Source organism: Ambystoma mexicanum, chromosome 2p, assembly GCF_040938575.1.
Source record: "Ambystoma mexicanum isolate Mex_15411 chromosome 2p, UKY_AmexF1_1, whole genome shotgun sequence".
In the NCBI taxonomy this organism is placed as follows: domain Eukaryota; kingdom Metazoa; phylum Chordata; class Amphibia; order Caudata; family Ambystomatidae; genus Ambystoma; species Ambystoma mexicanum.
Genome location: NC_090923.1, coordinates 401,315,430 through 401,327,983, shown reverse-complemented (window position 1 = coordinate 401,327,983; position 12,554 = coordinate 401,315,430).

Genomic DNA, 12,554 nt, shown 5'->3' with positions numbered 1-12,554 from the left:
GGGGCAGTTAGATACCTGTTGGCACATTCTAACTGTTTATTTCTTGTCTCATGGTGTTCATCTATCTGTTGGTTTGTTGCAGATTTTTGGGGCAGTTTGATACCTGTTGGCGTATTCTAACTCTTTATTTCTTGTTTCATTTAAGTGGTATTCATTTATCTGTTTGCTTGTTGCAGAATCATGTGGCAGTTAGATACCTGTTGGCGTATTCTAACTGTTCATAGTTTTGAAGTTTTGTTTATGTTCAAACACAGATTAGTTATTACATTTTGGTTTTAAGAATATTAAGTAAGCGTTTACAAGATTTCCTGGTAATCTCTGATTAGAGTAATGGTAGTATCATTACATTTGAACCATCCACAATTCTTTTTTATATATGCAGTGTAGTGACCTGCATTGTTTGTGGCTCCTGTGTAGTACATTATACCTATTGTTGTGAAGGTTTACTTACCAAGTGATGCTTGACCATGTGTGAATCCAGTCAGCTTGCAGTTGTTTTTGGTACCATCTGCATTGTAACGTAAAAGCATTACTATTACGCATTTACTATGTGTCTGTATTTGTAAGGTGGAGCGATTATCGAAATTGCAGGTAGTGCATAATCTGCTATGGTTTCCATTTTGTGCAAGTTGCTGAAATGGAATGGATTCACAGTTAGGTATGGATAAATATACAAAGAGTTCATTAGGAACAACTTCTTGTGCAATATGTATGTTTTCACATGTATGAAATCTGGAAGATTTCATTTATAGGTATGTTTTTGTTTTCTAGCACTTGTAGTAAGTACATAAGAAATTCTTGTGGATCTTCTTGTGTGATTATAGTGAATTTGACCATTCCAGCACAGTACTTCCAATTCCTGCTTTATTCCAGAAACACTGTTTCTTTGGTTGTGGTCTTTGATGAAGTATTAGATTCTTTTACTTTCTTTGGAGAAATTGCTGTGAGATCCTGCATAGTTTGATTCTGAAGTAGTTTTCTTTTACAACGTTTTGCTTTTTGCGGAACAGGATAGGTTTTTAGATGGCGGTGTAGAGTGAATGCAGTCTATTGTATTCTAGAATGTAAGGAATATCAGCATTTACTTCAATTAGAAATAGCCTGTGAAGTGTACGTAAGCGTGATAGTGCTACATAGCTCATGCCTTCTTTAAAGACTGTGCTACCAATATATATCATTGCTTTATCTACAGTAAGACCATGTGATTTGTAAATGGTAACTGCGTATGTTAGAGTTAGAGAAAATGGTTCTCTGCGTACATACCTGTCTTTGAAATGAAAGAAGCGGGCTGTTGAGCGTCCTATCCTTATAACTTCTGATAGTTTGTCAAAGAGAATATTGATAAACTGAATGTTTTTGTCCCGTGGGTATGTTTGAAAGCCAAGAAAAGTACCAAGTGCTCCATTAACTAGTCCTTGGTCCACGTCAAAGTTACATTTAAGAATTAGTCTACAGTTTAAAGATAGTTTTAATATTTTCTCCAAACCAGCTGTGTTAGAAATAGAGTTTTCCAAGATTTTTAGCCTTGTCGTGGCTTGTTGACACATGGGTAGTGTCATGCGATGTACGTCCAGTTTGTCTGTGGAGCAAATTTGAACTATTGGTTGCATTTCTTTTTTTAACATTGTTTCATTACATTTTGAACAGCTTGCAAGAGTTGGCATCAAGGACATTCAATTGACATTTGTGTGTGCTAATTGTTCCATGACATCAGTAGCACATGAGTCATGGCCATAGAATACATGGATGTGCCTGGTTTTTAATATAGCTTCTGCTTCTTGAGATAGTACACCAACTCTAATACTTTTAAAAATGTTGGCGTATGTGAGATCTGCAGACTGACACATATTTTCAGTTAATCCTCTGTATTGGAAATGTTGCCAAAGGTTGACATTTCCTATGCTGCCAAGAGTTTCAAGGCATAGTTTGTGCCCTAAGGTTTTAAAAATAGGTTCACCTTTAACTGGTGTTAATTGAAGAAGCTCTCCGAAAACTATAATGTGTTTTCCTCCAAAGAATTCTTCATAGTCTGTTTTCAGTACCTCTTGTAATTTGAGGTGAATGAAGGCTAACATTAGATTGGAAAGCATGCTTACCTCAACTAGTAGCAGCATTTTCATTTGTTTGAAAACTCTGCGTAGTTCCATTGCAGCTTCTGGAGAGTTTTTAATAGTCTAATTTGTTTTGGTCTTAGACTGGAAGAGTAATTGGTGTAAAGTGACACCGCCTATGTTGTAGGCAGCTAAACCTGTGGGGGTAGTTACAACAGCTGACAGTTTGTTGTTTGTCAATTGTTGGAGAAACTTGCTGATGATTTTGATTAAGAACGTTTTGCCTGAACCAGCTTGACCACTCACATATAGCAGTATAGGTTTATAGTCTTGGCAGATACCATTTTTACTTCCATATTGCACATCAATGTTCAATTTGTTCTGTTACTTTTTGGAAAATGAAACGCTGCTCATTGTTTAGTTGTGATTTTAGTACAGCAAAGTCTTCTGTAGATTGCTTATACTGACACATGTTGTTTTCTACTTCTAACATGGCTAATTCTACCTCATTTGTAATTAGTGGCTGTCCAAGTGATTCTTGGCTTCCTGTTACAGAAGGTTGACTACTGTCAGGAGTGTCCACATCTATTTGGGCCTGGAGTTCTTCCTCGTGTTTCTGTTCATTGTGCAACATTGTTTTGTACTGTGTAGAGTTTAAGTCTGTTATAGTGCTTTCATTTGCTTTGAAAGTGTCTTCATAGGAGTCATAGGTATCTAGCAAATCTTTTTCTTTTCTCCATCATGGTTTAAAAAATTGTAGCAGGGACATGTAATACAGTTCTTTATGTTGAGGAGTTTTTAATAACAATTTGATATGATTAATTAAGCTTCGTTTGGTAAGTTTCACTAAGCTGCCTTTACAATTTTCCACTCTGTATCTACCTTTCTTTTCATCTGGTTTAATATTATTTTTGTATGTGAAGTTTTGGGCTACCTGGTATAGACACATGTTTTCCAAAGTGGTACTTCTGTTTGGCTATAATTTGTCTAGTAAATTGTTTTTCAAAATGTCTTGGCTGTTGGGATCCTTTTTGGCTACTGTTTCTATGTCTTCGTATGATTTGAGAACTCTTTTTCAAGATTTAGCTGGACCAAGACTTAGCCATACTATATGTTCAGATTTTCCATACAAGGCAGTACTGGTTAAACTGTCTGCAGCTTCATAGCAGCCACATTCTCTATGAGAGAGCATGTTTATGCCTATGCTGTACAATTTCTGTGGTAGTGTTTTGTCAGATGATATATCATCCCAGAGGTCTTGAAGCTCTGTTTTTTCTGGCTTTGATTAAGTAGGCTGTGACATATCGTGCATCTACATAGGGCAACGATTGCATTGTAATCATTGATGTATTTTGATTCTTCTGTTATTTTTATTTAATATGTGTTGTTAGGTGATTTAACTTTGACACTGAGGGCCTCATTACACGGTAGGCGGTGAGCCATGGCGCTATTAGCGCCATGGCTCATGCCGGTAAAATACCGGCACCGCCTTGGTGGAAAGGGGATTTACCGCCCCATTCCAAGGTTGGAAGGGCGGTAAATCCCCTTTCCGCCATTGCCCTTCCCCATTCCCATTTCTGCCCCATAGGGCTCTATGGAAATGGGGAAGGCGCTAATTACGCCACCGCAATTTTGCGGTGCCGTAATTAGCTCCGAGGTCCCTTAGCGGGTTGGATTTTAACGCCTGCAAGAAGCAGGCGTTAAATCCTCCAACCCGCAAAGGGACCTCGTAGTACGGCGGTAAGGGTTAATGGTCACCGTTGCCATTAACGGTGACCGTTAACCCTTACCGCCGTCCGTGTAATGAGGCCCTATGTCCTACTGAAGACATGAAGTTGTTGTTGTTGAAACTGGTCTTGGGAAACCAAAGTGGCATTTGGTGAAGTATTTCCCTTTGTTTTCATATTTGCGACAACAATACTTCCCACATTTGTGTCTTTGAAATTGTAAATATTTTGCGCGAAGATCACTGCATCTTGTTTGTGAAGGGGTTTCACAAGTGACATATTTTTGGATGAACGGCAAAACAGTGGCATCACTGTCCTGACCAAATTTAGGAGCATCTTTAATCCGCCAAAGCATGTGGATGTGTAGTGCTCCTCTGGCTTGGTATTCTTTTCTCAAAAAAAAAGTGTTGCACTTCTCCGAGGGGAGGAACAGTTTTATTACAAATGAAGAGTAGCATAGCAATGAAACGATGATGGAAATATCTTGATACATTTACAGGATATAGAGAGCAGCGTTCTCCTGGTGTTTTTATATCTATGTTTGTTTTGTTTTTGTTTGCTATGCATGGGAATTTGTGTAAATCTTCCCATGCATATTCTGCACAACTTAATGTCACAAACCAAGTGGGTGGGCCAGGGTTTGTTATCATACAGTGTACATCTGCGTGACATCGGAACCAGTATTCTTTTGTACCATGCATGTTTGCTAAAATATTTATAAAGCTTGTATATAAAACCTCATCTTCTTCTTGCACTTTTTGTAGTAATTGTGTAGCTGACATATTTTGAAAATGGGTACTTGATTTCAATGTATGTGCAACTCTGTAGCATAGAGTTGCTAGTTCACTTTCAAAGAGAAGGTGGAATATGTATTCCTCTGAATCTGGGGTCTTCAGAATACATTCATAAAGAGCAGTATTCTGATGCTGTAATTTGTGTGGGTCTATCATCATACCCTCCTCCTTTTCCAGTAGGAAAGAGTAGAGGAAATGCACGTGACTCTATACTTTTTTCCCATATGCTGATTGGAGATCCTTTGGCTACGCTCATTTGGTTGGGTTCCAGTGCATCATCTACAGTGTCTTTAGAGTGTAATGGGTAAATTGTATAATGGTCTAAAATATTGGATTCTGTAGCAGGATCTAGAAGTTGAAATTGACCAGTTTCTGATGAGTCTTGAATTATTTCAGTGGTTTCCCTCAGGTTTTCCTCAATATCAATGTCTTTGTAGTATTCATTGTTGTCTTTTAGGTATTGCAGGGCTTGTCTAACTTTATGTAAGTCCACAAGTTGTTGCCACATTTTTTGGTCTTTTGTAGGTACGCCATTTACTAAGATAATTAAAGATTGATCTATTGGACGTTGCACTACCAGAGTGTGTACATTTTCTTTGCGATCTAATGGCAAATAAACTACATTTCCACAAATGCCTTTCACTAATTCAGAGGGAGTTCATTTTGCTGTTTTTGGTTGAAGGCGTATTATTGCTTGAAATTGGTGCAATGTTTGAATTATGATGCTTTCATATAAGTTAAGTTGTTGCAGGGATTTTGGTAGTGGGCATAATTCCAAGTTATTTGTGATAGCATGTGAAGGTGTTTGGTTGTTGTCAAGTTTTGCAGTGCATTAACTGCAAAGTATTAAGGAGTCAGTATTTCATATTTGTTTTCTGCTATAAGATAGAGAGCTAATTGGAACCACATAGAATCTTCATTGTCTTCTATTTTGTATCTTATATCTACAGTTTTTGTGCTATTTTTATAAAAGGTCCTTCGGCAACACACACACACACATGGTTTGGTACTTCAACAGATGTTCTTTTAAACTTTAGTACTACTTTTTTGTATGTGTGTAGTAGAAGGTTGCCATCTGTAAAGTTGTTGCTAGTCTGTTGTAAAGCTATTGAATTTCGTAAGTGGCTTTCACTTCCAAAATATTTTCTCTGGATATGCTCTATTTCTTTGAGTACTTCTTTGGATGTACCATGTAGAAGATTGTTATTTAAATTGGCAAGTGCTAAAGCAGGACTTTTGGCATAGCACAGTTTATGAACCAGATTTCTTATAGTTGAATTGTGTGTTGATATCATTTTGATATGGTGAAAGGTGCTTTTGCAAATAGGTCAAGAAATGCAGGCTAATGAATGTCCTTGTAGTCCTGTGTATTTGCGCACTGGACAGGAGTCCATATTTGTAGTAGTTTAATTTTGAATTTGTCTTTGCTTTTCACATACTGATTGAGGAACTGACGAAAAGACTTGAAATATGTTTTGGCTATGTTACACATTGATGTGCACGGCCATTTGTAGACTGGACATATTGGTTCAGTGGAATGGAGAGTTGATACTAAGTTTTCTGGGGAATTTTTGTGAGCAGCGTTTCTTGTTCCATAATGGTATTATTAAGTTTTCATACCCTCGTCCACTAGATGTATGGCAATTGGGTTTATTTGCTTTTGTTTGTATGCTTCTTCATTGAAATATGGTTCTTTGCTTGTGGTGTGACTCCATTCACCTCCACAGATGTTTGTGAAGCTATCTTTGTTGATATTACTTTTATTGAGAAGTCTTTTTTGTAGTTTAGTACTTAGTTTTGTTAGTGATTTCATTCTGTTTAAAATTAAAACAAATAATTTCCTTTTGAGGATTGCACTGTCTATGAGAGCTTCTAGGATTAATTTTCTACCTTAGGTTTTAAAGGTTGTGCATGATTTATCTCCTGTTTTTATAAGGTTCTGAAGGATTCTGTGGCAGAATTTTTTTTGTATAGGTGAAGTGTTAGCACTAGTGGTAGCTGCAGTCTTGTTAATCACATTCTGTTTCGTTTAACATTTTGAAAGAGGAGGCACATTTTTGTCCTGGAAGCTTGTTTTGTTTCTCTTAATGACTGCATTAGCTGTTTTGTTTGAACTTTTTGTACAAATTCTGCTAGAGTTGGATGCTTATTCGGGTGACTCTCATTTTGATTTTGTTTACTTTTGCATTGCTTTCTACAGAGTTAGTTTTTGGTAGGCATTCTTTGGGGTCTGTTGGAGAAAAAAGAAAAGTGTGGGTTGGGATCTTGTGCAGTGTATGTGTGTTTTGTGCTTGAGTGTCTGAGTATGATGTAAGGATGTATGTAGAGGTGTGTGATTGTGCAATGGGCCGCTACTTCAGGTTGGAAAGGCCATTCTTGTATTTGTGTGTTACTATACTGGTGTTCAGATGACAATACAAAGTATGCAGCTGTTGAGGGGAAGCACTAACACTGAATCTAATGTTGCAGGGTTAATACAATTATTTATTCTACAATACTAGAATTCTACAGTGTTTGAGTAACATTTAGAACATTATGGCAGTATTGCACTTACTTTTTTGGATGGAAAGAGTAGGTTACTTCTGAGTTCTGGTTCGTACTTCAGAGGCTGCTGCTTTTCAGGAGAGAGGTCTTCACTGCAATTGTGGAAGAAAGAAGTTAATAAATATCTGTGTTAATAGCACTGTTGTTAATGTAGACATGGATACCTTTGTTTTTGCAGTAGTAGTGCTTTCTGATAACTGTGCATAGCATGTACATGCACTTTCCTTTGCCTATGTGCATTCTGTATATTTTACTTAGAATCTGTTAGTTGAACGTGCTTTAGAAGTGATTACAATAATAAGTGCATAGAGCACACTTGGCTAGGCAGTGTTATTGGATGTTAGGAGATAGAAGAAATATTTGTGTGCTTTTTTTGCTATTTGTTCAGGGTAAATGGCAGGAACTGTAGGGAAAAGCATGCAATGTATGCATTTGTGAAGGTGTGGGAAATAAATCTGAAGGATTTGATGGGTTCAGCAGCTTATTACTCAGCAGGTGATTACCAAACTACTGGGTGATGCTATGGTGCTTGGAAATGGAGGAGTCTGAAATAAAGTAAGGGTTGCAATGAAGGATTTGGTACTTGCATTGCAGACTGAAGGGAAGGGGGAGATGTTGTATGTCTTGCTTTACAACACTGTACATAGTTGTACATGATGTGATAGACATGACTGCACCTGCGAATAGTTGAATGCAGTTGTAAATTCTAAAATGGAATGGGCAACCACCTTGAATGAGAGAGCTGTCTAGATTGGAAGAAGAGTTGTAGAGGCAGTGGTGTTGTTTCAGCTGAAAGCCTTTAAAATGATATTGGCTATCTGTGTGCATGAATAAAGATGCATGTACTCATCATGGCTGTGTGTCATTGTATAACACATTAGAAAGCCTTCTCCTATAATTATACTGTTATTTGTCCCATCTTTTAACATGAATGACACTTTCTTAGATAGCTGTGTGTGTTATGTCTGATTACTATTATAATCGTTTCTAAAGGAAGTACAAATGATGGAATGTATGTTAAATATGCAGAATGTATAGAAAGGAAATTGTACGTACATCCCATGCACTATAATGCATGAAATGCTATTATGGTTGAAATGTGGATAAATAGGTGGCAGTGGTTACACAAATGATGGAATGAATGAACAAAATAATAGTTTGCACTTTACAGTTAGTAATATGAATAAATACAAATTTGGAGAGCAGACAGGTTTGCAAGTGACACTTGATCATAGCAGATGGGAGAAATGACAGTAGCTGTTTTTACAGGCTATACAGGGTAAGTGGCAGTTACTCTGTTTATGTGCATTTATACAAGAGCGTCCATGTACTGTGCAGAAAATATTAATATCTGTAGTTTGTGTTCATGCATGTGGATGTGCATGAATTGGCAGGTAGAAATGTTGCAGAGTTTTGTAGTAGTTGCTGTAGGTGCTTTGCAATCACAGCCCAATTGTAGTCAGAGCGATGAACAGTACATCTAATGTGTTGAACTGTGATGATGGAGTTAGATGAAGAGTTCTTGGATGTGATTGGTGGATGGATGTGTAACTACTAAACAGTAGCCAATGATGGAATGGTGCAGAGAGTGAAGTGGAAAACATAGAAGGGCTGCCCCAGTATCACACGCTCCACAGACAGCCACAGCTGTTGGCGGACAGGGCGTTCCACATCCGGGGTTTCTCAGCAAATACAGCATGGAAAGGGGACTGTAGGGATTAGCCAATCAGGTGTTGAGGTTCTGCTTTGTATTGAGAGAGGCTGTATGTAGTGAAGATGGCAGGGGTGGAGAAAGTCAGGGTGTTGGTGCTTGGAGATATATTGTGAATGGTTTGGAGCAGTTTGCTAAATGTAGGAATGTGGCTAACAATTTTGACTTAAAAGGAGTGGAGGTGGTGTGGAGCACTGTCCCTGGTTTCAATTTGCAGACAATGCTAGAAGTTTGTCAAGATATGGCTAGTGTTAACAGACAACATGTGGTTGTCCTGCACTGTGGTGCTTTGCATTTGGGCTATGTCAGTGCCCCTAGAAGATCTGGAAAACTTGGTTCAGGCAGTAATGAATGTACTTCCAAATGGCAAGTTTATTTTGTCTGGTTTGGTACCCAGAGCACTATGGGACAATAGTTCTGTTTTTTGTCCTCAGCAAAATGTTGCTAGGTGTTTAATCAACAAAGGCATGTTTGCTTTTATGATTAGAGTGGGCATGTTCTTTTGCAACAATATCAACATTGATTCTGGTAATGTTGTTTACTTTAAATCAGATGGAATGTCTTTATCTTTTATGGGAAATGCTATGCTGTTTTGGAACATAAGGATTGCTTTGGAGAAGCTAATGTGAAGATATTTGGAGGAAAATAAGGAACAAAAGTACAAAATGAAAGGTGTTTCTGAAGCATCTTAAAAAAAGAACAAAAAAAGGTTCTTTTCAGAGCCAACCTCAAAGGAGAAATGGGGCACACTATTACATTTTCATTCCCCTCTCTCAGATTTTTATTTTGTCCACAGACAACATGGTTGTCCATTTACAGCGCATATTACATACAGGGATTTTGAGGTTGAAAGGCATGCAAATGAGACTTAGCAGAGAAATGGATTGGTCAATAAGGTTTACTGGGTGTGATGTGTAAGGAGAAACTTTGTCAGAAAGTATTTTTCCTGAGAGGAGAGCAGATATGTATGGCTGTGTGTTTCAGAAAGGAGATTGTCTGGCTTTTGGGAGATTCGTGGATGAATTGGTTGGAGGTGCATGCAGATCGCTGTGGAGTGGCTGCACATCTTGGATTCCCTCATGTGGAAGTGCACTGGCATGGAGTGCGTGGAATGAAGTGGCTGGATTTGGTACCTCTTCGTGCTACTTTGGTGACACAGTGTCATCCAGACATTATTATTGTTCATTGTGGAGGGAACAGTTTAGGACTTGTCTCTGGAATCTCTTTGAAAGAAGCACTTGGACAGTCACGGATATGTTTCCAAAGTGCCAAGTAATTTTTTCTTGTATTGCACATAGACAAATATTGCTACGTTCTTCTTCATTTGGTCCGCAAATGGAGAAAGCGAGGCGCAATGTCAACAAGGCTGTTTGTGCCTTTTTGAGAGATGTTGCCATGTCCTCTTTTCACAATGAAAATATTATGTTTCGTAGTACACACATTTTTCGCAGAGATGGAGTACATTTTACTTATGCTGGCAATCAGATTTTTCTGCAAAATATACAAAATGCTTTTGTCCCTTTTTGGAACTACAGAAATCCATTTTGTAGTAGGTGTTGATCATTTGAAGTTTTCAAAACACAAAAAACACCACAAAAAGGCTCTTTTCAAAGCCACCACTTCCTCCCAGAGAAAAGTGCAATGGTTCTGATAGGGCAGCACTTCCAGGGGCTTCTAAAAATGCACAGGGCCCTGCACTATTTATTTGCCACTTCTATTTTTAAACTGTGAAAGGCGGCTCTGTAACCATCCTTTTTTGGTTTTTTTGTTGTTTTGTATTTTTTTTGTTTTTTTTTAAACACAACACACAAGGAAAAGAAGGGAAAGGAGGGTAAGGAAGGGATACCAACCTCGGGATAAGAAAGGGCAGGTGGAGAGAGGAAGATGTAGGGTGGGCTTTATTCAGGTAGGTCGCAGTCCTTCTCATGCTCCCGGACCGCAGTCTCGAAAGCACTTCAAAGGTTCTCCCCCTGCAGAGTACGGCATTGCAGTACATGCACAATACTGTGACCATTGAAAGGTAAGGGGCATCAGCATCACGTATGGCCTGCAAGGCAGCTGGAGGGATGTGCTGCCCTGCAGGAGTGTCTCTTGTGGTAGCAGGAGCGGAAACAGAGGATCCTACAGGGGAACTCAACCTACAACGTTTCTCGCAAGGTACAACCTTACAAGTAGCCCCACCATGGAACGACCTTAGGTTTCACTTTATTGAGGTAGTACCATAGCTCTATAAACCCAGTTTGCCATGACTTAGTACCAACTGGCACTGAGTCAGCGCACCTTGTTTGCACGAGCTTTCTGTACTCTATCAAGAGTGGCAAACAACCTCCACACCCAAGATTCACGGTGAGAACTAGTAGTAGAGACTTCCACTACCTCATCCTCGTCATCCTCTTCATCACTCTCTTCTGCATTCTCAAGCGGAGGTGGTGGTGGTGGAGGGGGTGGGGGTGGTGCTGAGGCAGAAGTAGGAGCAGCAGGAGCAGCAGCAGCCATGGTTGCCATATTCAATGGCGTCAGGAACCACCTGTATGTGAGCAGTCTGCACACAGGAAAGAGCAAGAGCAGTCCAATGCAACAATGCATCAAGGAGCAGTCTCTGTCCTGGAAGCCCAAAAACAGAATAAGGAGCAGCTCTGGGGTGTGGCCTTTTATAAGGGTGCTGGGGGGCACTTCACGGACACCCACGCTGTCCATGAAAACTTTGAACACCAAAAAGAGCTCAAAAAGTTCCAAAAAGTATGTAGATTGTTATGGACATTGTCTGGGACATGTGCAAGGGTGAACTTTCACAGGAAAATACCTTGGATTGCTCAAAAAAGCACTTTTTAGGTGTGAACAGGCTAGACGGTGTTAGCGAATAAGGACCCACGATTAGCGTGGGTGCCGGCACATGATGACGTCGCAGACAGGTTTGCGAATGGGATGGCTGTCCGTAGAACACCAAATGCGCAGGGTCGGTTGTGCGCATGTGTGCAGGTGTTCTACGGACAGTGTTCCTGTCCCCAAACTAATTAAAAGTGCGACACACGTGCAGTGGACAGTTGCAGACCTGCGCAATGTTCGTAGAAGCCAAAGGTGTGATACACATGCGCGCGGGTGTTCTACAGACAATGTTCAGGTCCCCGAACAAAATAAATGTGTGTCACAACTTTGCGGACAGGTGGCCGGGATATGTGTTCTACAGACATTCTGGTTGCGGACAATGTGAACAGGGGGAATGGTTTTAGGACACCTTCATTTGAATAGTTACGGACATGCGGACGGATTTAGTGTTCTGCGGACACCCCCATTTTGACTACGAACAGTGTGAACAGGTATAGTGTTCTTAGGACATCCCCTTTTCAGTTAATTGCAGACAGGCGGACATCTTGTGTGTCCTAAGGACACCTCAATTTTGATTCCGGGCAGTGCAAACAGGTATAGTGTCCTTAGGACATCCCCATTTCAGTAAATTGCGGATAGGCGGACATCTTCTGTGTCCTAAGGACACCTCCATTTTGATTACGAACAGTGCGAACAGTTATAGTGTCCTTACGACACCCCCATTTTGGTTAATTGCCAACATCCCGGACACCTGTGCTGTCTGCAGACACTCTAACTGCCTTTTTAAAAAAAAATAAGACACAGAGGAATATAGTAATATCACACATTTTGTTGTAAAAAATATAGAAATTATGAAAGAGAGGGGGAAGCACAAACTGATACAAATACAGGGGAATTAGGG